The sequence below is a fragment of the Gorilla gorilla genome, chromosome 12 (assembly GCF_029281585.2).
Source record: "Gorilla gorilla gorilla isolate KB3781 chromosome 12, NHGRI_mGorGor1-v2.1_pri, whole genome shotgun sequence".
Classification (NCBI taxonomy): domain Eukaryota; kingdom Metazoa; phylum Chordata; class Mammalia; order Primates; family Hominidae; genus Gorilla; species Gorilla gorilla.
In genome coordinates, this window is record NC_073236.2 from 92,521,318 (window position 1) to 92,547,460 (window position 26,143).

The 26,143-nt window shown below is 43.6% G+C and overlaps 1 long non-coding RNA gene across 1 annotated transcript in view; it reads left to right on the top strand.

Annotated features, from left to right (window-relative positions):
• Positions 1 to 24,498, top strand: part of LOC109025654 (uncharacterized) — a 156,886-nt gene extending 132,388 nt beyond the window's left edge. The window contains exons 4-5 of the long non-coding RNA XR_002004570.4: positions 17,357 to 17,463; positions 24,085 to 24,498. This is a non-coding gene — a long non-coding RNA (uncharacterized lncRNA). The remainder of the gene's footprint in view (positions 1 to 17,356; positions 17,464 to 24,084) is intronic.
• Positions 24,499 to 26,143: the final 1,645 nt, after the last annotated feature.

The following is a 26,143-nucleotide window of genomic DNA, read 5'->3' on the forward strand; positions in this document are numbered from 1 at the left end:
AAAGAAAAAAAAGAAAATTGCAACTACCTGCTAACATCATGCAGTTTATATAGCATTTTCACCCTCCCCCTAAAACCTCCACCTGACAACCTTCATTTAATCTAAAACTCGGCCTCAATCCTCTGTACTTCTGTCTTCCATGGGACAGAATGGGACAGGGGCTCAGATGTTTATCATACATGAGGAACAAATCTCTGGGTTGACCACTCACAGATTCCGTGGCTCAGAACACACATTCAGGTGTGTCTGCCATACAGGGTCATTCTAAGGGTATCCTTAAATTATTACTCTCAGGCTGGGCATGGTGGCTCACACCTGTAATCTGAGCACTTCGGGAGGCCAAAGCAGGCAGATCACTTGAGGTCAGGAATTCAAAACGAGCCTGGCCAACATGTAAAACCCCGTCTCTACTTAAAATACAAAAAATTAGGCAGGCATAGTGGTGCGCACCTGTAGTCCCAGCTACTCGGGAGGCTGAGATGGAGAATTGCTTGAACCCGGGAGGCAGAGGTTGCAGTGAGCCAAAATTGCCTCACCGCACTCCAGCCTGGGCAACAGAGTGAGACTCCATCTCAAAAAAAAAAAAAAAAAAATTACTACTCTCAGGTGCATTTACCGTATAACACCACCAAGCCTAACAGGTCAAGGAGTGAAAAGAGTGCAGCCAGAGATGAGGGGTGAGAACTGGAACCATGGGGTAGAACTAAGAGTCTCAGAGAGACACAGCCACTGCCAGGATCAGGCTCTTCAAAGCAAGGAGGGAACAGGAAAAAAAAATCTCTACCTCTCTTTTCTCTGCCTCTCCCATCCCTCCCATTCCTTCCATAGCCAAACCCATGCAGAAGCCAGAGCCCAAGGCAACCTGGGTGATGCAATCTAAAGAGGTCGGTCACTTGGGCACAGAGCAGGGTAGACAAGGATGGGGGTTGTGGCAGAAGGAGCATAACCAGTGTAGCAGTGGAGCTGGACTTTGAGCCATGAACTCCCTCTTTTTTTTTTTTTGAGACAGAGTTTCGCTCTTGTTGCCCAGGCTGGAGTGCAGTGGTGCAATCTAGGGTCACTGCAACCTCCACCTCCCAGGTTCAAGAGATTCTCCTGCCTCAGCCTCCTGAGTAGCTGGGATTACAGGCACCTGCCACCATGCCCGGCTAATTTTTGTATTTTTAGTAGAGACGGGGTTTCTCCATGTTGGCCAGGCTGGTCTCGAACTCCTGACCTCAAGTGATCCACCCGCCTTGCCCTCCCAAAGTGCTGGGATTACAGGTGTGAGCCACTGCGCCTGGCTGTGCCATGAACTCTTGGGAGTCCCGATGCTTTGCTGTGGTTCTTTCAAGCCGAGACACCTTCCTACCATGCAGCACCATTGACTCAGGTGCAAGCCCTCTCAGAGATCCAGTCGCTGGTCTAGCTCAGCTATTAATTGGAATGATCCTTTCCCCACTTTTTTCCTCTTCCTTGCTCCTGTAGGAATTTCTCCCAGATAATGAAATTGCCTGGGCCCAGGCTTCTGGCCAGCTGGATCCCACCACAGCCCTGACTGCTGATTCCACATTCTTTGGGATTTGTGCTTACTTGGCCCTACGATGGATCCTGGAGAAAGCTCTTTCAATTTCTGACCAACCATCTCCCCTCCCCATCCTTCATCCCCATTAGTCCAGTGTTTCCACCCAAGCCTTGTGTTTTTCTCTGCAGGTTTTGCAGCCCTTGCCATGAGTGGCCAGTTGCTGATAGCATTGCTGCTGCCTGTTGCTATTCTGGGATAGGAACTGAGGATGTGCTGTGATTACCCAGACCAGAAGGAAGCTCAGAAGGCACTGGTCCTCTCAGGTGGCACCCAGATCCAATGGGAGCCATGGGGGATGAAGGGTGGTTAAGTGAAAAGCTTTGGAGTGCTGACAGGTGGTCCCTCTGATATGCCAGGAAATTACTTCCGGGCAAGAGAAACAAAGGAGAGTCCATCTTCTAATGTTACTGGCGCCATACCAACAAGGTGTCAGCTAGAAACCTCTCTCTCTCTCTTGCAAATTCTAGCCTGCAAAACCTGAGGACTGGCCTCAGGCTAGTCAGAAATTTGCCTGAAAACATCATTCCTTGGGGTGGTGGGACTTCTGGATAAGCCAGTGTGACTTGAATTCTTGATTTCTTATACTCCCTTCTAACCAACCACCTGAATGCTGATCTCTACTAGCTGTCTGTGTGCCTTGCATTTCAATCAGCAGCCTTACAAATGATGATGAGGAGAAGGAGGATGAGGACGATAGCCAACATTTACTGTTCTTTAGCTACTGTTCTAAGTACTTTACAAATACCAGATAATTTTTTCTTCATAACACTGTCATTACTCCCATTTTACAGATGAAGAAAACAAGGCTTAAATAGATCACATGATTTGGTCAAGGTCACTCATGTCACAGAGCCTGAATCCAAATCCAGTGAAGCCTCCAGAGCCTAGTTTCTACCCATGACCCTGTGTTGCCTATTGATGGTACAGTGTAGGTTTTTTCCTTCTTCCTTTTTCTTTTTTTGAAAGTCTTTATTGAATTATAATTGGCATACCATTAACTGCAAATATTTGAAAAATACAATTTTATGAGCTCTGACATACATACACCCATAAAACCATTGTTACAATCAAGATAATGAATATGTCCGTCATTCCCCAAAAGCTTCCCTGTGCCCCTTGGTAATCCACCCCTCACTGCCCACCCCATTCTGTTCCTAGGCAACCAATCATCTGTTTTCTGTCAGATTAATTTGCATTTTCTAGAGTTTTATATATGGAAGCAGACAGCATGTACTCTTTTTTTGTCTGGCTTCTTTCACTCAGCATAATTATTTTTAGGTTCATCTATATTGGTGCATGTATCAACAATTCATTCTTTTCTATTCCTGAGTACTATTCCATTATATAGGTGTACTAAATTTGTTTATTCAACTCTTGACGGACATTGAGTTGTTTACAGTTTTTGGCTATTACAAATAAAGCTGCTATGAACCTTCAAGTGCAAGTCTTTTGTGCACATGTTTTCATTTCCCTAAGGTAAATACCTAGGTGGAGAATGGCTAGATCATATAGTAAGTATGTATATGTTTAATTTTGTGAAAAATGGCCAAACTATTTCCCTGAGTGGTCATGCCTTTTTATATCCCCACCAGCAGTGTATGAGGAGTTCCAGTTGCTCCACTTCCTGAACAACATTTGGTATAGTCTTTTTTTATCTTTTTTTTTTTTTTTTTTTTGAGACAGAGTCTCACTCTTGTTGCCTAGGTTGGAGTACAGTGGCCCGAACATGGCTCACTGTAGCCTCAACCTCCCAGGCTCAAGTGACCCTCCCGCCTCAACCTTCTGAATAGCTGGGACTACCATGCCCAGCTAATTGCAAAAAAAATTTTTTTTGGAGACAGGGTCTCACTATGTTGCCCAGACTGGTTTCAAACTTCTGTGCCCAAATGACCTGCCCACCTCAGCCTTCCAAAGTGCTTGGATTACAGGCATGAGCCCCATGCCCAGCTGATATAGTCTTTCTAATTCTAGCCATTCTAGTAGAAATGTAGTAGTTTTTCATCCAGGTTTTAATTTGCATTTCCCCCTAATGACTAATTATGTTAAGCTACCTATTCATGTGCTTATTTGCCATCTTTATATCTTCTTTGGTGAAATGTTTGTTAAAATCTTTTTGACTGCTTTTTAAAAATTAGGTTGTCTTCTTATAGAGTTGTAAGAGTTCTTTATATATCCTGGAACAAGTCCTTTGTCAGAAATAGGTTTTGCAGCTTTTTATATGTTCCACCTTTTCATTTTTGTAACAATGTCTTCTGAAGAACAAAAGTTTTAAATTTTGAAGTCCAATTTATTGATTTTTAAATAGTTCAGGCTTTTTTTTTTTCCTGATGAATGCCTGAAGAGAAGGCATTGTCTGTTTTGTTGTTTTTGTTTTTGTTTTTGTTTTTTGAGACAGAGCCTCGCTCTGTTGCCCAGGCTGGAGTGCAGTGGCACTATCTCAGCTCACTGCAACCTCCGCCTCCCAGGTTCAAGCCATTCTTGTGTCTCAGCCTCCTGAGCAGCTGGGACTACAGGCATGAACCACCATGCCCAGCTAATTTTTGTATTTTTAGTAGAGATGCGGTTTCACCATGTTGGCAAGGCTGGTCTCCAATTCCTGACCTCAAGTGATCCACCTGCCTTGGCCTCCCAAAGTGCTGGGATTACAGACATGAGCCACCATGTCCTGTTTTTTTTTTTGGTTTTGTTTTGTTTTTTGTTTTTTTTTCAATTGTGGTAAAATATGCAAAACATAAAATTTACCATTTTAACCTTTTTTTTTTTTTTTTTTTGAGATAGAGTCGCACTCCTGTTGCCTAGCCTGGAGTGCAGTGGGACTGGCTAATTGTTTGTATTTTTAGTAGAGATGGGGTTTCGCCATGTTGCCCAGGCTGATCTCAAACTCCTGGGCTCAAGTCATTTGCCCAATTCAGCCTCCCGAAGTGCTGGGATTACAAGCATGAGCCACCATACCCGGCCTCATTTTAACCATTTTTAAGCATATGGTTTGGTGGCATTAAGTATATTCATACTGTTGTACTTTGGGCTTTTTAAATTCTTTTGAAGAATTTTTGCCAAATCCATGGTCACAAGGATTTTCTCTTATGTTTTCTGTCAAAGTACATAATTTAATATTGTTAGCCTTTATAGATCAATTTTTTTTTTGAGACAGAGTCTCACTCTGTCACCCAACCTCCGCCCCCAGGTTCAAGTGATTCTCAAGCCTCAGCCTCCCAAGTAGCTGGGACTACAGGTGCGTGCCACCATGCCCAGCTAATTTTTGTATTTTCAGTAGAGATGGGGTTTCACCATGTTGGCCAGGCTTGTCTCGATCTCCTGACCTCAAGTGATCCACCTGCCTCAGCCTCCCAAAGTTCTGGGATTACAGGTGTGAGCCAGTGTGCCCGGTCAGCCTCTACAGATCAACTTCAAGTTAATGTTTACGTATGGAATGAGGTAATGATTGAGGTTCATTTCTGTGTATGACTAAACACTTATTCCTGCACAATTTGTTGAAAAGATTATCCTTTTCCTATTGACTTACATTGACACCTTTGTCAAAAATGAATTGGCTGTTTTTAAAACTATTTTCCTGGTTTGCTTTCAACAGGTTGCCTTCTGATTTCCACATAGTGTCTTCCTAGATGGACTCCTCTCACCTGTCACTCTGTTCTGATCTGGCTCCCAAGCTTCCCTTGCTGTCTGACAGATTTCTAGTGATACTTTCCAGTCTTACCTAATCCCCTGCCCGTCCCCTAATCTGCATTCAGCCTTGCTCCAGCCTTCCTTGTCTGGGCTCTGTGCCCAGCACCTGAGCAGGCCTTGTTGCTGCCCACAGTCCTGATGCCATCAGAATCCTGGAGGGCAAAAGCTGCAGTTAGGTCCTGCTCAGGGCCCAGGGAGCTCCAGCACAGCAGTCTTTCCCTGCCAGTTACCCAGGAAACCCTGACACTGCAGACCAGAGATCCAGCCATTGTAGCAGTGACCTGGCTGCCAGGCTGTTTCAAGACCTTACCAGTCATTGTGACCATATCAGCCGAGTTGTGAGCCCCCATTAGAGCCAGAAATGAGATTTGGCTGAAGGAGTATTGATAGACAAAACTGAACAAGAAGAATGAAGAGCCTTGTAGATCAATGTTCTCTCACATGGAAAGAAAACTTTTTAAAGTATACCTGTTTATGGATAGCACTACAAAGTCTCCGTATCTTTATATGATTTAGAGGTAAAATGACCACAAAGGATGATCGGTACCTAATCAGCCTTCATGTCTGATGAACAGAACCTTGGAGAAGCCCTGAAATGACTTCCTTACATTGTTCAGACTTCTCTCCCGAAGGGGGCAGGCAGTCCCCCTAGTTTTGCTCAAGCTTGTTGGGAGACATCACTCTGTATCCATCAGGATAGATCCCGGGAAACTGATTTAAACAAGAACCATGCAGCTTGCCTCCCAGACTGCTTCATGTTCAGGCCTCAAAGCAGCCTGCAGAGGGGAATATCTTCTAGAAGGATTTTATTTTGAATTCAGCTGAAAGAGGGCACTACACAGAATATCAAAGGTGAAGCTGTATTGCATTTTTCACAAGGAATAGAAAGCAATCCCTGTGGTCAGCACATGTGCAGGGGAGCATTTGAGGGAGGCCATATCCTAGCACAAATATTCCTCCATGCCCAAGAGGCTGGTAGGACAGACGCCATGAATGAATGTGTTGTTGTGCCTAGGCACTGGGCTGAGTTGTTTTTTATAGCCACTAGACCTACTTAGACTGTTGCCTTTGTGAACCAACAGCTGCAGTTTGGGAGGTGGCTAGACATGGAATCAGGGGGTTTTATTTTGGTGGTGTTCTACCTGGTTCATTCAGGGATGACCCTATTAACACTAAGTTTTAACCAAAGTCACCACCACCCTGGGCAGGAAGCCACACACTCACTTTTCTGGAAATGCATGCAGCCTGATTCTCTTGTGGGCTGTGTTGAATGGAGAGAGAATACCTGGATGTGAGGGTTACAGAGATATAAGAAAGAAGTGGGGCATGGATTAGCATCATTATATACTAATTAGCCATCTGTCTATGAGTCTTTTAGAATAAAGTAACCAGGCCGGGCGCGGTGGCTCACGCCTGTAATCCCAACACTCTGGGATGCTGAGGTGGGAGGATCACCTAAGATCAGAAGTTCCAGATCAGCCTGGCCAACGTGGTGAAACCCCGTCTCCACTAAAAATACAAAAATTAGCCAGGCGTGGTGGTGTGTGCCTGTAATCCCAGCTACTCAGGAGGCTGAGGCAGGAGAATGGCTTGAACTTGGGAGGTGGAGATTGCAGTGAGGCAAGATCGAGCCACTGAACTCCAGCCTGGCCGACAGAGCAAGACTCTGTCTCAAAATAAAAAAAAAAAAAGAAGAAAGTAAACCAGGAATAGTCTCTTTCCAGGTCCACTCTTGGGAACAGAAGTAAATCAAAGGGGCTTATGCTGCAGCTTGACTCTGACATTTCAGGACTTTAGGGACTCTCATCTCTTCTCAGGCTCTTCATGGTAAATAAAGTCTTATTAAAAATGAAGCATTTTAGGACATAGTTCTTCATGTGCCCAAGTTTCAGGCTATACTCACTGGTAGGCAGATTAAGCAGAGGCTTTTGTGGTTTGGAATCCAAATGGTGTTATGAAAAAAGCATATTCTTTAGAGTCAAATCCAAATGGTGTTATGAAAAAAGCATATTCTTTAGAGTCAGATATATCTGGACTGAAATCCTAGTCCTGCGTCTATCATCTGAGTAAGTTTGGAAAGTCACTCAACTTTGTTTCTTTGTCTACTAAATGAGGTAATACCTGTCTCATAGGGTTGTTATAAAGGTTATTACTTTTTAAAAATAGTAGCTACTTTGAATTGAATATTTGCTGTGTGCCAGACACTGTGCTAAACACATGTATTAAATCATGTAATCTGAACTCACTATTTAAGTGGTATCCTATTTGCAAAGTGCCTGGTACACTGTAAGGTACACAGTAAGTGTTCAGTAAAAGGTCGTTGGTGCTATTGTAATATTTCAGAGATACAAAGAAGGGCTTCTTGCTCCTCTTATTCTTCTCTTCCCCAGACAGTTGATGCCTAAACTGAGAAATGTGGTCAAAAACATAATCATCTCTGGAAAAGAGAAAACACTGGCATTGAAATGAATCCCAAAGCATAAATGACTCATAACATAATCTGTCCTGAGAGTGAGTTTTGACAGGGGAAGGGGGTAAGGAAAGGTGAAGAGGCAGAAGTGGGGAAATAAGATAAACACTGAAGATAAACTTTGCCAGCCCTGCCTAAAACATTCTGCTGCAATAGAGTTAAGGGGTTGCAAAGCGAGTTTTCATGGTCCAGTAGGAGATTTTCTGTACATTTGTTTTTTAGGTCTCTTTGAGTGCAGAATGGAAGGGGAGGTCAGAGAGAGCTCAGGGAAATTCTGTTTCTGCATCATTAAATTTTAGGCAGCACTTGAAATCAGGGAGATAGAATTTCCTGAGCCTAGGGGAATATCTGTGGGAAGTCCGGGGACAATGAGCAAAATCTATCTCAGAGCGATCTCTGGCCACTTCAGTTTGCATCCTTTCACCTTGGTGATAGTATTACCCAGGAGTAGGGACCCTGAGACCTTCAAATGGGTTTGTGGCTGGCACAAACTATTCTTCAGATGCTTGCGGTAGGCCCCAAACTCAGGCTGAGATTCTTATAAAAATATCCTGGTTTTCTGTTTCCATAACTTATAATGTGCTTCTTCCAGGAAGCAAACACCTTCAAGGGCAATTAATAGAAAATTTGTGGAATTCTCCAATGCAAGGCAGTATTGAAGCAAAGTGAAATACTTCTGAGAAAAGGTTCTGGGGAATTTATGCAATGAATCTCCAAAGACATATTTATATGTTTATGCACTTTGTTTTGGTTTGCTTGCTTCTGATTTTAAAAATTATGATTTTTGTATATATCAAAATAGCCTTTGAGTTTCACGTCTAGAAACAAACATTTTACAAAGTGATTGTTTCTTATGGCTGCAGTAAAAAACAACACAAGGCAGATCCCTCAAGTGTTAAAAGCATCTACCCAACATTCCAGGGAATGTCAGAAGTATATGCTGAGGGTGGCATGATGGCAAGGAGGATAAAGTGCCAGGCTGCTCAGTTCATATTTGGTCGTTCATTCATTCATCCATTCGTTCATCAAATCCCAGCTGATGAATTTTTTCTTTTTTTGAGACAGGGTCTCACTCTTTCACGTACAGTGATACAATCATGGCTCACTGAAGCCTTGATTTCCCGGGCTCAAGTTATCCTCCCATCTCAGCCTCTCAAGTAGCTAGGACTACAGGCATGGACCATCATGCCTGGCTAATTTTAAAAATTTTTTGTAGACACAGGGTCTCCCTATGTTGGCCAAGCTGGTCGTGAACTCCTGGGCTCGAGCAATCTTCCTGCCTCAGTCTCCCAAAATGCTAGAACTATAGGTGTGAGCCACTGTGCCCAGCTGTGAGCACCAATTTTGTGCCACACATTCTGCTGGATGCTAGGGATACAGCAATGAGCAAAACAGATGAAACTCCCTGCCCTCATGGAGCTTACTTTCTAGTGGGGGAAAGCATGGGCAGAGGCTCAGAAGTGTGAACGTGCCTGGAGTGCTGGAGGAGCAGCAAGAGTGGCTGTGTGGCTGAGGCAGAGGATCAGAGAGAGAGAGCAGCAGGAGAGAAGGTCAGGGAGTGACGGGGTCAGACCATGTGGGCCATGAAGGTCATAGTCAGGGCTTTGCCTTTACTCTGAGTGAGGTGGGGGAGTCACTAGGAGGATGTGAACAGAAGAGAGGCATGGTCCCACTTACATTATAACAAAATGCTCCTGGTTGCTATGTGAAGAACAGACTTCAGGGCACAAGTGGAAACAGGACCTCCAAGGAGGCTGCTGCAATAGTCTGGCTGGATTCAGTGGTGTATGCCTGTAGTCCCAGATACTCAGGAGGCTGAGGTGGGAGGATCACTTGAGCCCAGGAATTCAAGGCTGCAGTGAGCTGTGATTTTGTCACTGCGCTCCAGCCTGGGTGACAGAGGTAGACCTCATCTCTATTAAAAAAAAAAAAAAAAAAAAAGTCTGGGCCAAAGGTGATGGTGACTTGGACCAGGGCTGTGGCAGTGGGAGTGATGAGAAGTGTAGTCTGAGTTCTGGACATGTTTTCAAGACGGCGCTGGTAAGATTTGCTGACAGACAGGATATGCAGTGCTTCCAGATCCTGACCCAGTGTGCAGTGTTTTCGTTTGATGGCAAATATGGGACCTCCAGGGGTTTTTTGGCATCAAGTATCAGACTCTGCTCACACAAAGTTAGAAATGGGGATTTCTCTGGAAGGACATGCAATATCTCACAGACAAGAAGGAAAAGCAGTTTTAAGACTGGGCTTGGAAATGATGATCTGGGATCTTAGTACAACAGCAACCAGCAGGCCTACCTTGGGCCACATGATCAGTGGTCATTGCTGAATGGAACCACCCAGATAGGGGAGTAGTGCTTCCTATAGCCAAACTGGGATCAAAAGAAAGAGGGCCAATGGGTGTTAGACAGGCAAAACCCACAGATGTTTAAACTTCATCCCAGTTTAGAGCTTAAGAGATAAAAGAAACAGAGGCTCAAGTTTTGACGAATCACAAGGTAGACAGGGGAGGAAATCATCTGACTTCCCCTGAGCTGTGTTGAGAAAAGAGTCCTGGCCTGGGGGTCATGCATCTGGTCTGAGCTCTGCTGCTCACTACCTGTGCTACTTCAGGCCAGCGGCTTAACTTCTCTGGCCTTGGGCTTCTAGTGGACCAGAGTAAAAGCTGCAAACCTTGTCTTCACCAAAGACCGCTTTGATGATTTCTCCCACCCACCTCCCTCTTCCCCAGTAAACACATTAATTCATGGCTTTATCCTGTGGAAATGTACAATATGCATGAGACTTCTTGAAATGTTGAGATCAGATGAAGGGCAACTTGAAGCAGGAAGTGAATGGGCAAGGCAGGAGGAAGAGCACAAATGACACAGCACTGCAACATTTCATAGGCAGGATTAGGAAAATCCTCATGTTCTCTCCTGTTGTTCACTTTCTGACTTTATTGAGGCCAGGCTTTATCATCGTTGTGTCCTCTGAAAGGTTTGATCCACCCAGGGTTTTCTGAGTGTCAAGATACCATTTGCTACACTGTCACCTTGAATTCCCCACTGGGGTTGCTGCACAGGCTGTAGATGTGAACGCAGCAAATTGCACCGGGTTGCTCCTCCATCCACACTGAGCACTCCCTCCCAAGTGGCACCCTCCTCCCTAGCACTTATGCCCACTTATATTTCATACCAGCCTATTTAGCACTTGATTACATATTGCTTTGAATTGTTCCCCAGCCCACTCAGATCAGAGCCTCCCACCTTCCAGCCCGCCCACTCCTAACTCCCAGTGTGCTGGATTTTCAACCTCCTCAAAACCTGTAGTCTCTTTCCCCTGCCATTTTTCTGTCACTGCATCAGAACCTTTCCCCCATCTTCTTCATTTCCTTCTCTACTTCACCTATGCTTCCTAGGCCATCTCATCACCCTCCTTTGCTTAGGTCTCCCTCCTCTCCGCCTTTGCCCTGCTGCTGCTCCGGTCTGGCAGCCGCCCAGCCTTATCAGGCAGCTCTTCCTACACTCTGACATCTGGGCTCCTGGGCTGCTGAGCTCTGCTGGAGAAAATCACAGCCCACGCAGATTGGCGCTACTACAAAGTCATCATCTGCATAGCCTAGTGGGCCGCTGAGCAGCCTAGAAACACTTCTTAGTGTCCCTGTCAGCAAACCTCCCCCTTCCCCACCATGGCCCTTCTAAGTGTTTCCCACCCTTTGAGCTTTGCTGAGAAAATAGAGGCCATCAGGTAGGAATTCCCTTGTTTATATGCACCTACTCCTCTGCCCCACCAAGAAACATATGTTCCCCTCCAGCATTCCTACCTTCCTCCAAGCTGAGAGGCCATACTACCTTCTACCTGTCCAAAGGCAACCGCCTCCTGAAAGCTCTGCAGCCTTGGCAGCTTGGCTTCATCTATTCTCCTCTCTCTCTCCTCTACCTTCCATCTCTCTCTAGTTCATCTGATCTTTCTCCTGAGCAAGTAAACCTTCCCTCTCTACCATCCTCTGCCTCTTCTCCTTCCCGCTCTATTAGTCCATTCACACTGCTGTAAAGAACTGCCCAAGACTGGGTAATTTATAAAGGAAAGAGGTTTAATTGACTCACAGTTCAGCATTGCTGGGGAAGCCTCAGGAAACTTACAATCATGGCGGAAGGTGAAAGGGAAGTGAGGCACTTCTTCACAAGGCAGCAGGAAGGAGAAGAGTGAAAAAGTGAAAGGAGAAGAGCCCCTTATAAAACCATCGGATATCATGAGAATTCACTCACTATCACAAGAACAGCATGCAGGAACCACCCCCATGATTCAGCTACCTCCACCTGGTCTCTCCCTTGACACGTGGGGATTATGGGGATTATGGGGATTACAACTGAAGATGAGATTTTGAGTGGGGACACAGCCAAACCGTATCACCAGCCAAATGTGATGGTAGGGCATGTTTGGTGAGGCACAGCCTGCTATGACAGTAAAATGCACAAAAGACAAGAGTGACCTTCTCATTGTCCAGTCTGTGGCCACTTTCAGCTCCTGCCTTGACATTGCTGAAGATATGACACTCTTTTTTTTTTTTTTTTTGGACAAGGTATCACTCTGTTGCCTAGACTGGAGTGCAGTGGCACAATCACAGCTCACTGTAGCCTCAAATTCCTGGGCTCAAGTGATTCTCCTGCCTCAGCCTCCTGAGTAGCTAAGACTGCATGTGTGTGCCACCAAATCCAGCTGATTTTCTGATTTTTTGTAGAGATGGAGTCTCGTTTTATTGCCCAGGCTGGTCTCAAACTCCTGGCCTCAAGTGATCTTTCCACCTAGGTCTCCCAAAGTGCTAAGATTATAGGTGTGAGCCATAACATCTAGCCAAGAAATGATGCTCTTGACCCTGTTCTCTTCTTGATTCTCTCCCCTCTCTTGACCCCTATGACGACACTCTGTTCTCCCGCTCCCCCTGTGTATTCCAATCATAGTCTCTGCCTCTTCTCCCTGGCACTCTTCTGCTGAGGCTCCTTCAGGCACTGGCCTCCATCTCCTGGATGAAATCCAGGTTCATTTGGACAGCAGACAAGGGCCTCTCCATTTGGCTTATGCACATGATTTGCCCTCCTTCTCCACTGGCTATATCCTCTCTCATCTCTGTGCCTTTGTGCGTTTCTTTACTCTGCTTGGGACGCCCTTCGTCCCTCTCTGCCACCTCACTGGGAGAACTCCTATTCATCTTTAGTGATCAGCTCAGGTGTTGCCTCATCCTGTAATAATAATAATAGTAATAATAATAATCATGCCTCATCTGAATTTCCAAAACACCCTGAGAGTGTCTTGGTCTTAGCAGTTATCATATTAAATAGAAATGATCTATTTACCTGTGTGTGCTCCACTAGTCTGTCAGCCATGCTCAATGCCTGGCACAGCTTGGCATACAATTAAATGCTCAATCCATATTTACTGATTGAATGAATGAGTCAATGTTCAGTTGTCCTTCAGTATAGGTGGGGGATTGGTTCCAGGACCCCCGACTGACACCAAAATCACAGATGCTTGAGTTCTTCATATAAGATGGGTAGTATTTGCATATAACCTATGTAATCTTCCTGTATACTTTATATCATTTCCAGATTACTTATAATACCTAATACAATGTAAACGCCATGAAAATAGTTATTATACCGTATTGTTTAGGGCACAGTGACAAGAAAAAAAATCTGTACATGTTCAGTACAGAACGAAACTATCCATGTTTTCTTCCAAATATTTTCAATCCATTTGTGGTTGAATCCACAAATGTGGAACCCACAGACACAGGGGAACAACTGTATTTTGTTATCGTTCCCAGTGTGGCTACTCCTGGGCAATGAATGTGATCAGTCTTCTCAGAGCATTTTAATGTGTTAGATATATTTTCTTATTGTGATTAAAACACACGTAATGCAAAATTTACCATTTTAATCATTTTAAAATATAAATCCAGTGACATTTAGTACCTTCAGAATGTTGTGCAACAACCACCACTTTCTATGTCCAGGACATTTTTATCCCTATACCCATTAAGCAGTCATGCACCATTCCTCCATCCCCTGGCAATTACTGATCCGCTTTCTGTCTCTATACATTTGCCTATTCCAGATATTTCATATAAATGGAGTCATATATGTGACGTTTAGTGTATGGTTTCTTTCACTTAGCATAATGTTTTCAAGGTTTATCTGTGTTTTAGCATGTCTCAGTACTCCTTCTTCTATTTATTTATTTATGTATATTTTTTGAGATAGAGTCTCCCTCTGTCACCCAGGCTGGAGTACAGTGGTGTGATCTCAGCTCACTGCAACCTCCGCCTCCTGGGCTCAAGCCATTCTCGTGCCTCAGCCTCCCCAAGTGGCTGGAATTACAGGTGCCTGCCACCATGCCCAGCTAATTTTTGTATTTTTAGTAGAGATGGGGTTTTGCCATGTTGGCCAGGCTGGTTTTGAATTCTTGTCCTCAAGTGATCCGCCCACCTCAGCCTCCCAAAGTGCTGGGATTACAGGCATGAGCCACCACACCTGGCCTATTTATTTATTTTTGCCCACAATCACTAGACGCCATTTTATTTTTTCTTTCTTTCTTTTTTTTTTTGATCAAGCACTTCTTTTCTTCTTCTTTTTTTAAATTTTATTATTATTATACTTTAAGTTTTAGGGTACATGTGCACAATGTGCAGGTTAGTTACATATGTATACATGTGTCATGCTGGTGTGCTGCACCCATTAACTCGTCATTTAGCATTAGGTATATCTCCTAAAGCTGTCCCTCCCCCCTCCCCCTACCCCACAACAGTCCGCAGAGTGTGATGTTCCCCTTCCTGTGTCCATGTGTTCTCATTGTTCAATTCCCACCTATGAGTGAGAACATGCAGTGTTTGGTTTTTTGTCCTTGCGATAGTTTACTGAGAAAGCACTTCTTTTTATGACTAAATAATATTCCATTGGATGGCTCTACCACATTTTGTTTATTCGTTCATCAACTGATGGACATTTAATTTGTTTCCACTTTTTGGCTGCTAAATAGTGCTGCCATCAACACTTGTGTACAAGTGCTCATTTAAACACCTATTTTCAATTCTTTTGGGTATATACCCAGGAGTAGAATTGTTGGGTCATATGGTAGTTCTACATTTAATTTATCAAGGAACTGCCAAACTGTTTTCTACAGCGGCTGCACCATTTTACACTTACATTACCATATACATTACATAAGAGTTTCAACCTCTCCACATTCTTGCTAACATTTGTCATCTTCTTCTTTTTTTTTTTTTTTTTTTTTTTTAGTATAACCACCCTAGTCAGTATGAGCGGTAGATATATTTGAGGCATATGCTTAGTTTAAATGATTCCTCTCTGTAAGTGCCTTACTACCATCTGTAGAAGGTGGCTCCCACAGTTATTTACACACAATGTGATGCTGACCTCTGGTCATAGTTGATTGGATCAGGGATGGATTCCTGATGGGCCAAATATTTTTTTCCACGGAAGTCTGTATTTGAATAGGGGTGTGGTGGATAGACCTGGTTCATATGGCTAAAATATGAACTTGGGAGCTGTGGGTAAGTATCTTTGCCCCCTCATGTGAGCAGATCAGCAGAGGAACTCCTCAGGAAAAAGATGAACACAAATACTCAAGAGAGAAAAGGAAATGAAAGATGGACAGAGCACATATCCCCCTGAGTTCTGACAGTTTGCAAATTCCCAGTTCTAGTCCTTCCTTAAGCCTGACTGCATTCTTGTTTTAGGGCCTATAACTTGCCCTTTTACCCTACTGTGGTTAAATCAATGCCAGAGAATTTCTGTTTCTTGAAAACAATAGAACCCAGGGCAACAACTCGTTGCTACTCACAACCTACTTAAGAAGGCCCTGAAACTGTTGGTCAAAGCACAAGAACTATAAGGATGCTTTCATTTTTTTTGCCCTAAAAATTATTTCTTGTGACCTCACCGGCCTTGCCTCTGCCCACCAACCCAGTGTAATTTGGAGGCAAATTCAGTATATTAACATCATCCAATATTCATGAGGCATCCTCAAGGGCAGGGTGGTCAGCACTTTGCCACCACCTTGATGTGTCGCTTGGCATCTGTTCTAGATTTTTTCCCCCTAATAGCAGAACTCTTTCGTTTGGCTCACCAAGTGTCATGTTTTCTTGTTTCAGTTATCATTGTAAATTTTCCCACTCTTACAGAGCTCTTCAAGGGCAGGAAGGCAACACAGTTTAGAGGAAGGACATTTAACTGGAATTTCTGAAGAACCAAATTCTGCTCCTGTTCCTGCCACTAACTTTGCTCTGTAATGCTGAGTAAATCATGAGACTCTATCTGTTTTCCCATCTGTGGAAGTGGGAGAGAAAAATAATACTTTCCCTGCCTACTTCACAGAGATGCAAGTTAAAATTAGGTCATGGACATGAACATTCTATGAAGCAAAAATATATAAATTGCTTTATCCATAATGGCAATGAACCCCTTTGTTTTCTATCCCACTCCCAGACATCAAGTTCAAGGGCCTCACTCAAAAATTACTTGAATTTAACTCTGGTTGATAAAAAAAAAAGAAAGTGCCCCTGTCTCTTCATCCATTTTTCTCGAACACTGATAAACACTTTTTAAAATTACAAAAAAAGAAAACAAGAGACACAGATCCTGTTCTGTTCTAAGGCAAGTGAATTTCTTGCCATTTCTTTTTTTTTTTTTTTGAGACGGAGTCTTGCTCTATCACCCAGGCAGGAGTGCAGTGATGCAATCTTGGCTCACCGCAACCTCCACTTCCCAGGTTCAAGCGATTCTCCTGCCTCAGCCTCTCTAGTGGCTGGGATTACAGGTGTGCACCACCACGCCTGGCTAATTTTTTTATTTTTAGTAGAGACGGGGTTTTGCCATGTTGGCCAGGCTGGTCTCGAACTCCTGGGCTCAAGCCATCTGCCCACCTCGGCCTCCCAAAGTGCTGAGATCACAGGCATGAGCCATCGTGCCAGGCCTATTGCCATTTCTTAATGACTGTATTTATTTACCTGTAACCTCGCATGCTATTTCCTAACACGCCTCCATCATGCATATTGCTCATTAACAGTGGTTCGCAAATTTGTCTGCACAGCGAGGAGCTTCGAGAATTCTGATGCCTGTGTCCCACCCCTAGAGATTGTGATGTAATTGGTCTGGGCCATGGCCTTTGGAAGTTTTAAAAGCTCCCTAAATGGTTCAAATGTATAGCCAAGTTTGGGAGTCACTGTCTTTAGGGTTCTTCTCTGTTAACAGATCTGATTCTCATCATCTTTGGGTTAATTCCCAACTAGGCTCTCACCTGAAGCATTTCCCTTATAAATTGCTGTAAGGAAACAACAGAGGAGATTAATCCTAAATTCATCTTTTCTTCCTACTGTAATTGCCTTGGTCTTCATCACGTTAATTGAAATCCCTTTTGATAAATGCGGTGAAGCCATTAATGGAGGCTTCACTTATCTGCATGCACATTTCCTGTTCTGCTGTGTCTTCGCGCCAACAATTTAGTTATGGTTTGCATACCTCTTTTTTTTTTTCTTTTCTTTTCCAATTCAAATGGCCTCTCGCTGTACCTGAGTGGCTGGCTAGGTCTAATTGCTATCTTCACTTCTGTTTGGGTAAAATTTTCCTTTCTCCACTTAGGTCATCTCCACCTTCGGGATCTGGCCAGCCAGCTCGATCAGCTTGTCCCAAGGATTGCTTGGGCTACACCTTAGACTGAGACATCTCATAATTTGGAGCTAGACTTGGTAAAGCCATTCTGCACTTCTGTTGTTTATCCATTCCTGGCTGACTGGGGGCCAGAGGAAATCTGCTGTTGATGTGGTAATATAAGCAAACCCTCTTAGAGATCCATGGATGGCTGTGGTTGACCCCACATTGGCTTCAGTCAGGAGCTAGGGCAGATTCAAACCCAAGCACACATTCCTTTGGGCCTTTTGAGCCACCCCCTGCCCTAAGGGATTGTGTGAGCTTCATCTCAACATGGGTCTGAATTCCTAAGTAAAAACTAGGACTGCTGTTTCACCCAGGCCATCCTCCCTACACGCAATGAGTCACTGTCTATCATCTGCCTTGGCCCTCCAGGTTTATAACACTATCTGATTTCCAGGGACTGGAAAGTGGGGGGGGATGATAGAAGAATAGAGGCTTTCAGTTCAGCAAACATTACTGAGTCCTGGGCTGTTTCAGGCCACATGGTGCCATGGCCCCATGACTGTCCTCATTCCCTCTCCTTTCCTCTCCTTGTCATTTACTCCCTCCTCCATTGGCTAGAGCCAGAGCACAATCACAACCAAGGGTGAGAATTCCAACTCACCTGTACCATCAACAAAGGGCCAAAAATCATTCCCCCCTCTCTCTTTTTAAGAACTTCTTAATTCTTTTAGTTGTTTAAGTTATTTTATTCTCTCTCTCTTTCCCTGAAGAAAGCAGTTTTTACATTAAAATATATTTTGAGGTATTTCAAAGAAATTTACCATTACTTACTTTCTTTTTAAATTTTTATTTTTTTTTTGGTGGGTACATAGCAGGTGTATATATTTATAGGGTACATGAGATACTTTGATACAGTCATGCAATATGTAATAATCACATCAGGGTAAGCAGGGTATCCATCCCCTCAAGCATTTATCCTTTATGTTACAGACAATCCGATTATAATCTTTTTGTGATTTTAAAATGTACAATTAAATTATTTTTGACTATAGTCAACCTGTTGTGCTAGCAAAAAGCAGGTCTTTATTCATTCTTTCTATTTTGTACCCATTAACCATCTCCACTTCCCCTTGACCCCCAACTACCCCTTCCAGCCTCTGGTAACCACGCTTCTGCTCTCTATCTCCATGAGTTCATTTATTTTAATTTATAGCTCCCATAAATATGTGAGAACATATGAAGTTTGTCTTTCTGTACCTGACCATTACTTTCAATGACTGGAACATACTAGCATTTTCCAACTTTCCCTTTGCTTTAGGGGCCCAAGAGAAATCCACAAGGGCATATGATGCCTGAGGCCACAGATTGGGTCCAACAAAGGTCTCTTATCTTATGTATTATTAATGCCATATCATGATGAATAATAACTGAACCTATTGAGCACTCTTACTACATGCTGGACACTATGCTAAGCCCTTTTCATAATTTATTTTAGTGACTCCTTGCCCTACCTTATGAGGGGGGTTTTATTTATTATCTCTATTTTATATAGGAGGAACTGAAGCTTAGGGAATTGAAAGCTTACCCCTCTAGTAAATGGAAGGGCTAGAACTCAGACCTAATCTGACAACTGAAAATTCTTAATCTCTATAGTTTTCTGAGATGATCTCCTTTTAGGAAAATGTTGTCTTTAAATCTCAATAACAAAGCTTTCTCTGATTTTGAAAAGTGAGGCCTGTATAATTATTGGGTTATAAATATAAGGGATCAAGAGTTTCATGCACTTAATAGTCACTTGAAAAATAATTATCCATAGGTTGATTGACAAACAGCATTTTGTGCATTCAGATTCTGGATAGGGTTCTAGATTTTAGGAAATGATGGAGGGGAAGCCAATTTGGCTTCCCGGGGGTTCATACAGAGGCCCTCTTCAGCCACACCTGTGCCCTGTTGTTGCACATTCCAAGCCTACTCTAAAAGGCTTCCTTACTTCACAGAGATCTAATATAAAAGTGATAGAGCTGGCTGACAAGGCTGAGGAAGGCTTTTGAAGGAAAAGACAGCAATTTCAGAAAATGAATCCTGTGGTTTAGAAAGAAATCAACCGAACTTATGATCTGAGCTCATTTTGTTCTGTTCTATTAAAGAAAAAGAAAAAGAGGAAGAAAGAGAAAAAAATTGCTCTATCACAAAGAAAACAATTTCCTTAAACCTGGTGAATTACAGTCTATCTATGGAGCCTGTATCCCACTGAGATACCTAGACTTTCAGAGCCAAAAAAGGACATTTAAAGAAAGCTTTTTCATCTGAGTCCTGAATTTCACAAAAAGGAAACTGAGGCTCCAAAAGAGTCTGGAACCACACCACTAGTTAGTGGAAACTCTCAGTTTTCCTCCCTTTTTTTATCTTACCCCTTCTTCTTACTTTTGCTTTTTGAATGACAGGATATTCACAGGCCACTGAAAGAAAAAATAAGAATAATTTCTGGTTCTTCAAGAAAGGTCAGTGAGAGCTCTAAAACTTCTAGAAAGAAGAGAGTCAAATTATTTAATCTAATTTCAGGAAACACCTTGATTTTATTAGCTGAGGGACTGAGTAAGGAGGCAAATCAAGATTTATTACTGATTTCCATGAAAAAAGAGGAAAATGAATACTGGCTTAATGAGGGTTTGGGTCTATAATTCAATTCCTCACTTCTAGAGAAACAACTCACAGAAAAATTTTAATAGATCCTATCAGTGAACTCTTGAGCTAGTAAGGAAAGGAGTCACCTGTCATTTCTCCAGGGAACCCTGGGTTCAAAGTTGCTTCTGTGGTATGGAAGTCCAGAAAAGAAGCAATCAATTGGAATCTCATTGGTCCAGAAAGCATGCCAAAAAAAGTGTTGTTGCTTCATCAGACCAGGTAACTAAACTTACAGGAAAAATTCCTAACAAAGATGTAGCCAGTGATAGTAATATTAATTCCAGGGGAAGAGTTTGGAGGTGAGATGGACAGAAAGAAGGAAGGCAGAGCTGTATGAATTCATTAAGTATTTATTGAGTGCCAACTAGTAGTAGACACCAAGAGATAAATAAAACCAGCTCTGTCCCTGGAAATGCTTGCAGATGAGTAGGAACTAGCAACCATGAAGGACTTTGTTCCCAGGATCCGGACACCAATATGCAAAACAATCCAGCATCCCCAGCAGCTCATTTCCATTCTTAGACTCTTGTTCTGTTACATTTATTAGGCAGTGCACCTCACTCCTGTGGGCTACAAAACTCCCCAACTAATTAGCAATGCACAGATGTTAACCTAGCAGCTGGGTGCTAGACAAGGCATACATATCCAGCCAAAGTCTGAGGATGCTTAAAAGAAAAAAGAGAAATTCAGAGTCAACTGAGCATCCAGTTCTCTTTCCCAGATGTCATCAGTGCAAATAGGCAGCAGGTCTTGCCCCAGCCATGATCAGAAATTCAGCTCTTGACGGCTACTTCACTCTATCAAGACTTCAGCTGTTGAGGAAAGGGACTGCTTGTGTTTGAAAAAAAAAACAAAACATTATCCATCATGGGATCCAATCCAGGCCAGTGCCAGTTGGATCAATCAACCTTTTAAAAATCTTTTCAGGATAAATATACAGCTACAGTCATGAATTAAAGATGCGAGGGAGAGAAAAATAGTACACAGCTTATAGTGGTTAACAATGGGTTTAAAACCAAAGTGTGACACTGCATTAATCTTCTGTTTGAGGCCTAATGGGAATTGAGTAAAATTTGTTTTAACCATTTCTATTCTGACAAACATTAAAGATTCTTGAGTTTTGTGGAAGATAAGGAGGAGAATGACTTCAGTGGGTAAAGGAGAGGTAGGTGTGGCTAACTTAAAAAAAACAAAACAGAATTTTCTACCAAAGCTGTATATCTGATTGCTGAATATTAAATAATATTATTATTACAATATTAATATTACTGGCCAATTTTATTCATCCCCTTACAGGTATATTTCCGAGTCATGAGTTCTTGTGTACATATAAGCATAGAAGAGACAAACAGTGACACTCATCGCAATTAGGGTAGCTCTGTGATTCCCTAAGTGAATTACTCACTGTTCTTCTGTATTTTTACAGGTAGAGTTATGCCAAAGATTTCAGGAAACAGACTGGGAAGCAGGGCCAGCTTCATAGGCCTGTGACTAATGCAGTCACACAGGGCTCCACACTAAAAAGGGGCCCACAGAGGGCAATAGTGTAACACAAGCCAATCCCCACTGATGCAACACTTGACATTTAGTGCTCTGTGTTGCCATCTTCAAATTCTTAGTAATTTTGTCTTTGAGTTTGTATTCAGTAAGTGAAGCTCAATGGAACAATGAAGCATGTGCCTGGGGTCTTGAAACCTTGACTATCCTGGTTTCCTAGGACTTCTCATCTCCCCAGGATGGGTTACTGACAGTCTGCCCTCTGTTTCCTGGTGTACCGGGCCACACCCAGCCTCCCTTTCCCACCTGGCCTCCCCTTCCCTACCCTAGCCCTGTGATTGCTTTCACTGTCCACCTGGGGTGACAGCCAGGTTGCATTAGTGGGGGTTGCCTGTGTTCCACTGTTGCCCTCTATTCCTGGCAGGGGCCTGGGCACAGGCATGGGGAAGGTTGGGTATGCGCCCCCTGGCATGTCAGGGTAGAGCAAGGTAGCAGCGATCCCTGTCCTGGGCTGGCACTGCCACAGTGCATTTGGCTGGTGACTTGATGGAGCCCTCTCACCCATCCCTTATTCAAGTACCTGCTGCATCCTGGCATGGAAGCTGTAGTCTCTTAAGGAATCACCTATTGACCCTGGGTTGGGAGAGTGGGCCTATGGGAAGGAGGAGATTGAGTTTCTTGCCCCAGCTAGGGCCCTACATTTTCATTTTGCAATGGACCGTCTTGGCAAGTGGCCAATTTCAAAGATTAGGGATGAGGCAGGGTGGAGAAAAGCCTACTTCTTGATTAATACAATTTTTGTATGACATCTAGCTTGGTACATAAGCTATTGGTAAATACATTAGAAGAATGGAAAATAAGTTCTTGCCCTTGAGGAGCTTAAATCTAGTTGAAAATAGATAAAATCAAAATAGATGAAACAATGAGATTTCACAAAGGAGGTAGAATGGAAGAGGGGTCTTGAAAGTAGGATTTAGTTGTGGAGGGAAGGGAGAAAAAGAGACCTGGTTAATGCACTGCAAAATAGAGGGCTAGCCTGACTTGATGATCGTGGCATATTTTTTGGTTCAAGGCCAATTACAGCATGCTAGAGGGGAGGGTGATCCTGGTAGGAGGGGGAGCTGTAGGAACAGGCATGGCGGATGTGAACCACCGAGGACAGTGACTTGGCGGAATAAAGAGTGTGGGCCTAAGGTGGGCGATAGGCTGCATGGAACCAAATCACAGATGGCAGAGAAGAGAAAATGGGTTCAGAGCCTCCCAGCTGTGTACACTGAGGTACAGCAGGCTGCTACTCTACAACACAGCAGGCCACTCAAAGCTCTCCTTCTGAGACCAGCAAAGAAGGAACGAAAGGAATTGACCTTGTGCTTAAGCAAACCATGGAGTGAAGTAAAGTTTCACAGTGAGCTCAATGATGAGGGGGAAAAGCAAATATTCTCTGGTGAAGGTTGACTTAATTAGCCGTTTTAATAATTCATGAGTCTTTAAAATGTTTGCCAGAAGATTCAGAGCTCAGATTCTGCTTCTGGCGTTGAGCTCAGGGTTTTCTCTATCACAAATTGTGCTGGCTCATGCAACAGTGGCAGCAGCACGCCTGGGAATGTGAGGCCCTTGCTCGGATAAACTGTGGACAGCTTTTATCCCTTGGGACTTCAAACCTTTCGGAGAATCTGATGAAAGTACTGAACTTTTATCCTATGAAAAATACATGTATGTACAAATTCAGGGCTTTGGAGACTCCCCTGAGGTTTGCTTTTGAACCCTAGCCTAAGAATCTCTGATTGAGGACCATCTCTAAGGGCTCTAACATTCTATGATTCTTTCTTTAACCTACCCACAAGCCAGCCTGTCAAGATGTCACCTGAAAATGCAGTGATTTTTTGGGCTTGCAGGCAAGCAGTCTCATGTAGATGTTTGCAAAGTGAGAAATGCATAATGCAATATTTGTTCATTAGGATGAAGTAATGTTAATGCAGAAGAGAACTGAATGAATCAAAAGCCATGAGTCAGCTGCCTCCCTAGCAGGTGGCGGGGAGGGAGGCAGCCTGCTGAAGCTGAGGGGGTGGGCTCTAGAGTCAGACAGCCTGGGGCCCTCAAATCCCAGCCAAGGTACTTTCTGGCTGTAGCTTGGGGGAGCGATTCAATCTCTCTTAGTCTCGGTTTCCTCATTTGTAAAACAGAGCTAATAAGATGTACTCTATATCCCTATGTTTTGAGAATGAACTAAGCTGAACTGTAAATCCTCATGCATAGTGCCTAGGCTACAGTAGTGCTCAGTAAAGGCACTTAACTCCCTTAATCTCACCCAGAAGGAGGAGGGGTGCTGTGAATTTGGGGACACTGTGTTGATTTAATGTTGGGGGAGGAAACAGACCCAGGAGTGGCTTGGCACTCTCTCAGAACTCCTGGATATATAGCCTCTCCCCTTCCCTCATCCCCCCAAAAGCTTCCCCTCTGGGAATGTGGGCTGGCTCAGGAAGCTAAAGAAGCACCCCCTGTTAACAGCCTTCGTCTTCTCCCCTCCTCAGCTGCTCAGGAGTGTGGAGCCTGCAGGAAACAATGGCAGGAGATCTGGGCTTTTTCTGGCTGCAGGCCTGACTGCAGCAGAGAAGGCAACAGAGAAGGAAAGAGAGAGGAAGAAAGAGTGAGAGAGAGACTGGCTTCTCCTCCATTTCTCGAGCAAGAAGCCTTGCCAGCACCGCCCACCGTGGAGCTGCGGCTGGTCCTGGGGCGAATGCAGAGCTGAGCAGCATACAGCTCCTGCTCTCAAAGACCTGGCAACTCTGACATGGAAGTAAGGCTTGCCCAAGAGAGGAGAGTGACTAAGGGCTGCACTGCTGGATGCATCCAGACCCTTCGATAAGCGGTCTGGGAGGGCAGGGGGCAGACAGTGAGGGCAGGATGGTAGAAAATGTGTTCACTCAGTGCCAGACCCTGAACTAGGCACTTGACATGCACTAACTCTCATTCTCACAGCAACACTCCAAGATAGATGCTATTATCCTGTAAAGTACAGGCGAGGAAACTGAAGCTCAGAGAAGCCAAGTGACTCCCTCAAAGGCAACAGTTATTAAGTGGTGCCATAGGATTCAAACCAGGTCTGCCTGTCTATGAAATACTTTTTTCCCCATTCCCCATACAAGCTTAACTAGGTGAATACAGGGAGCCTCCATAGTCCTAAAACTCTGGGTCCTGTGAAGCCATTACCGAGCTACATGCAACGCTATGCAGAGTCCTGGCTCGGTAAATATTTGCCCCATGAATGGGAAGGAGAGAATGTGCCTTTCTTGGTTCTAGGCAGCTCTTGGCAGTTCACGTGCACTGTTTACCTTTCCTCCCACATTCCCCCGAGAGGAATCATCATCCCTCCCTTCCCTCAACTGAAAACAAGGCAGAGTGGAATGACGTGAAGTGCTCGGCTTAAATAGAGCCTATCTCAGACTTGCCCCACATGGCCACAGGTCTCCTTTCAAACAGCAACCTCAGTCAGAGAATCCCACTTAAGAAAAATATCTCACATCATTTAATAAGGCAGACTTGGGAGGAGTAAATGTTTTAAGGCCTTTGCAGCCCCGGTGTTGAGAAAGATTGCATGTGTTCAAGCTCCTACAAGGGAAAGCACTTTGGATTTCCTGGGACAGCTGACATCCCAGAGGGTGAGAGTGGATCAGGGGGAGGAAGGTCTGCAGCAGGCAGCAGCAGGGAGGCTTCAGCCCAGCTTGGGCCTCTGCCGAGGAGAAACCCTGCTGTCCTAGGGAATTTGCTGAGCAGAGTCTCTCGGCCTGATCTGTAGCTAGTGATGTGAATGCATTATCCAAAGCTGGGTGCCAAGCAGAGAGCAGAATGAGACCACCTCTCCATTCATTTCCAGCCATTGATTCGATGATGTTGATGAACTGTGATTTTTAAATGGAAAGGGCTTTGTCATCATGATTTTTCAATACAATTCTAGCATGGCTCTTTATTTTCTAACCAAGGCCCTGGGCATCCTATTTAACATGTTGGGTATGACATGTTCCCCAGGGTCAGCTTTTTATTTCATTGCCATTTTAAGCGTATCAGAATATGTGCTAAGAATTTACATTTGAATAATAGATTTCTGGATGGTAAAATCCTATTATTTACATTTAGTAAAGTCCCTTTGGATAGTAAGAACCAGCACAATATTAATTTTTCTTGCTGTCACTTAACAATATAAATTGGTTTTGTGTAAGAATGAGGTGCTCATTGGATTGAATTTAGGAAATTGGTAAAACAAATTTGACTTCAGTGGGTTTGAATGATTACAATGTAATAAACATATAAAGGCTAGGAAGCTAATTTATCATTGTGTTTTGTTTTATTTATTTGAAACTCCATCTTTGGTATAAACAGGCCTTATTAAAGATTATGAATTCAATTTCCAAATGAAGTGTAAATGGCTTTCTATAGAGAGATTACTTGATTTGTTGTTTTCCTGAATAAAACATGTTTTTGCACAGTGGGATTATGTAGCCTATATATTAATATTGGAGGATTATTCTGTTGTGCTTGGCATCTATGATGTGCAATGTTTGATTTGTTCTCTGATCTATTTGTCTTCACTCT